The sequence below is a fragment of the Lutra lutra genome, chromosome 4 (assembly GCF_902655055.1).
Source record: "Lutra lutra chromosome 4, mLutLut1.2, whole genome shotgun sequence".
Classification (NCBI taxonomy): domain Eukaryota; kingdom Metazoa; phylum Chordata; class Mammalia; order Carnivora; family Mustelidae; genus Lutra; species Lutra lutra.
The window spans coordinates 16,681,114-16,686,970 of NC_062281.1; the positions used below are offsets into that span (position 1 = coordinate 16,681,114).

Below are 5,857 nucleotides of genomic sequence, written 5' to 3' on the forward strand. Positions count from 1 at the left end.
TAGCAGCAGAGGTCTTTGATTTTGCTGCTCTGTTTCACCCAGTTGGGGATGGGGGAGGGTGGGGTGATAGTGGTCGTAGCCAAAAAAAGTCTCTTCCCAGCCACCTCTGGAGCCCAAACTAGTGGGCCAAAGAACATTCACAGCCTCCAATGCTGTTCCAAACCAGTGACGGAATGAACAATGTCTTACCTTGTGCCTGGTTCACTACTGTTTCTCACAGGTGTGACTTTGCTTTACTTCTGAAGACCCTCAGAAAAGAAGATTTTACAGTTTTGTCCATTACCACTTTCTGTACTAAATAAGGTGTTGTGGATGAGTTGTGCCCTCCTAAGTTTGTACGTTGAAGTCCTAACTCCTGGAACCTCAGAATGTGAGTGTATTTGGAGATGGGGGTACTTTAAGAAGTCATGCAGTTAAAAAGAGGCCTTTGGGATGGGACTAATCCAGTCAGTCTGGCATCCTCACAAGAAGAGGAAATTTGGGGGCACCTGGGTGGCTCAGTGGGTTAAAGCCCCTGCCTTCGGCTCAGGTCATGATTCCAGGGTCCTGGGATCGAGCCCTGCATCCGGCTCTCTGCTCAGTGGGGAGCCTGCTTCTCCCTCTCTCTTCTGCCTGCCTCTCTGCCTACTTGTGATCTCTGTCTGTCAAATAAATAAATAAAATCTTAACAAAAAAAAAAAAAAAAGAAGAGGAAATTTGGACACAGAGAGACCCCAGGGAAGTGTGTGCAGAGGCCACACGGGGATGCAGTGAGAAGGCCATCCGCAAGCCAAGGAGAGAGGCCTCAGAGGACACCAACCCTGTCAACACCTTGATCGTGGACTTCCAGCATCGGAAACTGTGAGAAAACAAACCTCTGTTGTTGAAGCCAACCAGTGTGTGGTATCTGGTTCTGGCAGCCCTCGCAAACCAATACATGAGGTAACGGGAGAGCCTCTAGCAAAACACAGCCCTCCAACCATCCGCCATGGAATCACCTGGGGGACCTCGGTTAAATGGACTTCTGGGCCCACTTAAGACTCACTGGATAAGGATCTTTTCATGGAAATGTACCCTGTGCAGGCTGGAGAGCCCAGTGACCACAAGCCATAGAATCAGTCTGACCTGGGTTCACCTCAGTGTTGCCACTGACGACTAAGTTGACCCTACAAATGGTCATCTAAAAGGGGAAAATTATGAGAATGAAGCAGGGTTCTTTAACTAATTACCCTGAGAAAACAGATAAAAACTAGGGCTGTCCTTATACCGGGACCTATGGCCTCCTCATTAAAACTGGAAACTGAGTGACGGAGCCGATCATTTACACGTTTGCAGTCTCCGTGAATTATTTATAAGCTGTGACTAATGGTATTGCCCTCCTAGGGGTGTGGCCAGGATAAAAGAAAGCCTCCGTAACACTCTCACATGGTGCAGAGCAATGGGTTTCTCCCAGGCCCGGTACTAGCGCATTAGACTAAAATTATTACACAGCAGAGACTTTCCTCCCGCGTCATCACTTTGGGGTCTGTGTGGATATAAACAACCATGACGTAATTGCATTTAAATTTTTTAAAAGGGCGTATGAACTGAATTGCCTTCAGAAATGAGCTGTATCGTAGCAGACCAAGGGTGTATTATTGTATACCTGTTTTATGTTTGCAGTTTAATGAATTTTTATTTTTCTGAATAACTTAACCCAGGTCTTGATTGTAGATTTGGAGCTTCTGTCCTTAGGCTGTGGGAACAGTTGTTGTGTAGGACTTCATAGCTTTTTTTTTTTTTTTTAAGTTATAGTTCTAAGTCATTGACAGACCCCTACATCAGCTCAGGAATTTCCAAATCCATGTGACCAGCCCCAGTATGCAAATGGACAGACTGTGATGTGACGGAGGTCAATGTATTGTCCCTTCCACCTTCCTCTGTGCAAGGGGTTTGGAATCCTTTCGGTCTAGATTCCAATCCCAGTCTCACCACTTAGCTGTGTGGCTCTGGATAAGCCATAAAACCTCTCTGATCCTTAGGTTCTTAAGCTGAGAAATGAAATCACAATAGCATTCATCTCACAGGCTTATCATGGAAGTCAAATGAGATAATGCATCTGTCCCTTCTTAAGACTGGTCCCAGAATGGCGATGCTTCCAAAAGAATAATAGATGTATACTAAAACTCTTGAAGAGTAATGAGAGACTTTTGGAAGGCTTTTGAAAGGGGGGGCCAAAAAAGGGGTGTTACACTAGACAGTGGCAGCAAATCCACCCCAACCCTCCTAAAGTGTCACCTTTCCCAGAGTCTCCCTCGTCATGGTACCTCTCTCACCAGCATCTCATTTCCATTGCCCTCCCTCCTACTACTGGCCTATAATCCCCTCCTCTCCCTTTCTGTCCCTCTTCCTTCTTTTGTGCATGACTCTGAGGCATTTCTTGGCTTATTCATGAGACCTTTCCCCACATAAGGACGTAAGAGCTGAAGAGCTCAAACAGAGAACCCTCCTTGGAAAGAGGGAGGTAAGAAATGCTGTGAATACCTGTCTTAGACTCTTAGTTTTGGTTTTGTTGTTGTTTATAACATGTCCTGGCATCCAATCGTTGCTCTGTAAATGTCTGTTCTTGTCTGGCGCCCGTCCTGATTCTGTCTGGCTTTCCACCTCTCCTGCTTCCCCCTTGTGGGATGCAGTGCCCTGCATTTTCCTGTCACCCATCCACTGCTGTCCATTCTAACAGTCGCAGGGTCCAAGCTTCTCTTCCCAGGTGCCCTCGGTTCTTTACTTTCAGTTACATATCTGCAGAAAGGGAGAGGGTGAATAAGATGTGAGTTTAAAGCGAATACTGGATGGTGGACCAAGGGGGAAAAAAAAAAACTTTGACTGGGAATCTGAAATCTTGGGTTGCGATTATTGTTGGTCAGGTTTTCTGTTGCAAACAGCAAAATAAGCTTTGGCTATTTTAAGCAAGAAAAGAATTTATTTAAAGATATTAGGTGGCTGGGGTGCCTGGGTGGCTCAGTTGGTCAAGCGTCTGCCTTCGGCTCAGGTCCTGATCCCGGGATCCTGGGACCCCTCTGGTCCTGGGATCAAGTCCTGCATTGGGCTCCCCACTCAGTGGAAAGTCTGCTTCTCCCTCTCCCTCTGCCCCTGCTCATGGTCTCTCTCTCTTCCAAATAAATAAATAAAATCTCTAAAGGTATTAGGTGGGTCCCAGAACCTGGAAGCTATACAGTCTGGATCAGCAACACCGGAGTTGCTGCAGTGAAAGCACCACAACGTGGCCACCCTCACTTGGGATGAGACCCCAGAATGTCCACCATCGCAGCACCTGTACACTGGCTTCCCCAGCTTGAGCACGCCTCCTTAGGGTCTGCACTTCTGATCCAGGCTTGTGCGAAGCCGGTTGGTGGGACCTGAGTCCCATGTGTACAGTGTGCTGCAAAGGAATGTGGGACTGTGAGAAGTTGGGGAATAGCAGGGCTCGTGACATGAAAACTTACCAAGGGGTTGACAAGGGAGTTGGGGAGCCACAGTGACAAATGCCTATACCTAGTCCCCTCCCCTGACATTCACTAGCTGTGCCACAGTGAGGCAGATTCCGGTGAACTTACTGTCCATATCTGTAAAACCATCAACATCTGGTGAGGGAGGATGTTCTGCGACAAAGACTCTATTTCCCCTGCATCCAGGTTCTAACCATCGAAATACAGTCCAAGGAGCCAGGCAGGGTTCCAGTGTCAGCTTTGGAAATGACAGTGATCAATAACCCATAGGGCAAAGCTCTCTGGTAGCTTCTAGGATGAAGAATGTCAGGGAAGGGGTTTGCATACCTCAGCATACTGGATCCCTTGTTTGCAGAAGGGGTACCCTGGGTCCCAGGGCTTGGCCACCTCAGGACACACCAGTCACAGATGGAACAGCCAGACCATGGCTGGCCTTGTTGGGTAAGGAATCGGGACACATGAGCTTCCACTGCACACCCAGGTGCCAGCTTTGAACAGCAGGTTCTGATGCCTTCAGGAATCTGTCAGCTGGCCCCATGCCAGCTCAGCTGCAGGGACGCAGAGAAGCTGAACAAGGGCTTGTATCATTATAGGAACACGTCTTCCCATGCTAGGGCTTGTATCATTATAGGAACACACCTTCCCTTGCTGGGACTTGTATCATTATAGGAATACACTTTCCTGTGCTTGGCACTGGTGGCATGTGAGTGGTAAGGGAGCAACAAGGTTTGAAGCCGAGCCAGAAGCTACCAGAAGCTACTCTGTGTACAATTATTCCAGGCATCAAAGTTATAGTGATACATGCAATATTCTGTTTCATTAACACTTCATCAAAATGGAACTATTTTCCCATCAGGAATCAAAATGCACTTTTTCCTTTTACTAATGGGGATTGAACAAAATCGAATTTATGAAAATTTCTGTGTGGGGAGTCCAATTCTATGGTAGAAATTCGAGGAGTGAGTGCATCTTTGTGTGAAGTCTCATGTTGTGTACCCAGCACAGCAGACACGACCTGTTTGATGAAATCTAATGGATCCAGAGGAAACAGCCTGAAGAAGCAAGTGTGTGTTTAAAGTGCTGGGCACTAATTATGCTGGAATGCCGACCATCACCAGCACAGGTGTTATGCCAGAGTCTGCAGAAGTCAACTTCACAAAACGCAATTCCATGTATTCCAGTTCAGCAAATTGAATCGGAGCAATGACATGAGGCCGTCATTAATTCAGATTGTTGGCAGTGGAGCACCTGCAGAATTCTGCCTTTGAGGGCTTACAGTTAAAAACTCCTTGCAAACAGGGGTGCTTGGGTGGCGCAGTTGGCCGGGTGGCCTACTCTCGGTTTCAGCTTGGGTTGTGATCTCGGAGTTGTCAGATGGAGCCCCGTATCAGGCTCTGTGCTGGGCAAGGAGTCTGCTTGGGAGTCTCTCTCTCTCTCTCCTACCTCTCCCCGCCTTCCCCAGCTCTTGCTCTCTCTCTCTCTCTCTCAAAAACAAACAAACAAACAAACAAACAAACAAACAAAACCTTGCAAACAAATGCAGATCACTATTGTCCACATTCACTTTTCAGCAACAGGATGGTCAGTGGTGAAATCTAAGCCATTGCTGAGAACCGCTGTGAAGAAAGCTTTCTCTCTTTCTATCAGGCTCAACCCCTATCATCTTGCACTTGTCCTACATGACTGTCATTACAGCCCGATTGTAACATAAGCTAATTATAGTCTGATAGTGACTAAGTGCAGCATGGATCAGAAGACCAGGATTAAAACAGGCCAGGGCTGTGTGTGTATGTGTGTGTGTGTGTACGCATACACATACACGTGTGTGCGTGCTTGCATTCATTTATATATTATAAGACCAGTAGTTATAGAACAACAATTAAATCGGGCTTTCAGTCCATTCACTGTGATGACAACTACCCATTTCCAATGGATGGCAGATGCTTCTTTAGGAAACAGCCCCAAGAATTCCTGAGAAATTAAATGACCCCTTGAATGACAGAGGAAATCTGTCATTGTGTCAGATGAAAGCTGCCCTCCTACTTCCCTATCCTCTGCCCCTCTCAGTCTGGCCTGGTCACTGGGTCCTGCCCACTGGCTGCTACACTAGTGGTGTTCCACAAACTGCCATGACTTGACTCTACCTGGGGGACCCCTTCAAGTTTTCCATCTCAGGTTTTCCCATTTTTCCTCTTATTGCCTAGCAATGAGGTGCTAATAGACACCTGTATTGCTCTTGAGTCTCACAGGTAACTAAATAAATGTAATTTTTGAAATGTGATATACCATTTTTAATTTACTGGATTACAATTAGAAAAATAATACTCAGTGATATTGCAAGTGTGAGGGCTGCATACTCAAACAAGGTACACACAGTTGCATAATTTGCTACA

The 5,857-nt window shown here is 46.6% G+C and overlaps 1 long non-coding RNA gene across 1 annotated transcript; it reads left to right on the forward strand.

Annotated features, from left to right (window-relative positions):
* The first annotated feature begins 709 nt into the window (after positions 1-709).
* Positions 710-4,841, forward strand: LOC125098130 (uncharacterized). The gene is made up of 3 exons (XR_007126729.1): positions 710-1,529; positions 2,046-2,482; positions 3,158-4,841. It is a non-coding gene; the product is annotated as an uncharacterized LOC125098130 (long non-coding RNA).
* Positions 4,842-5,857: the final 1,016 nt, after the last annotated feature.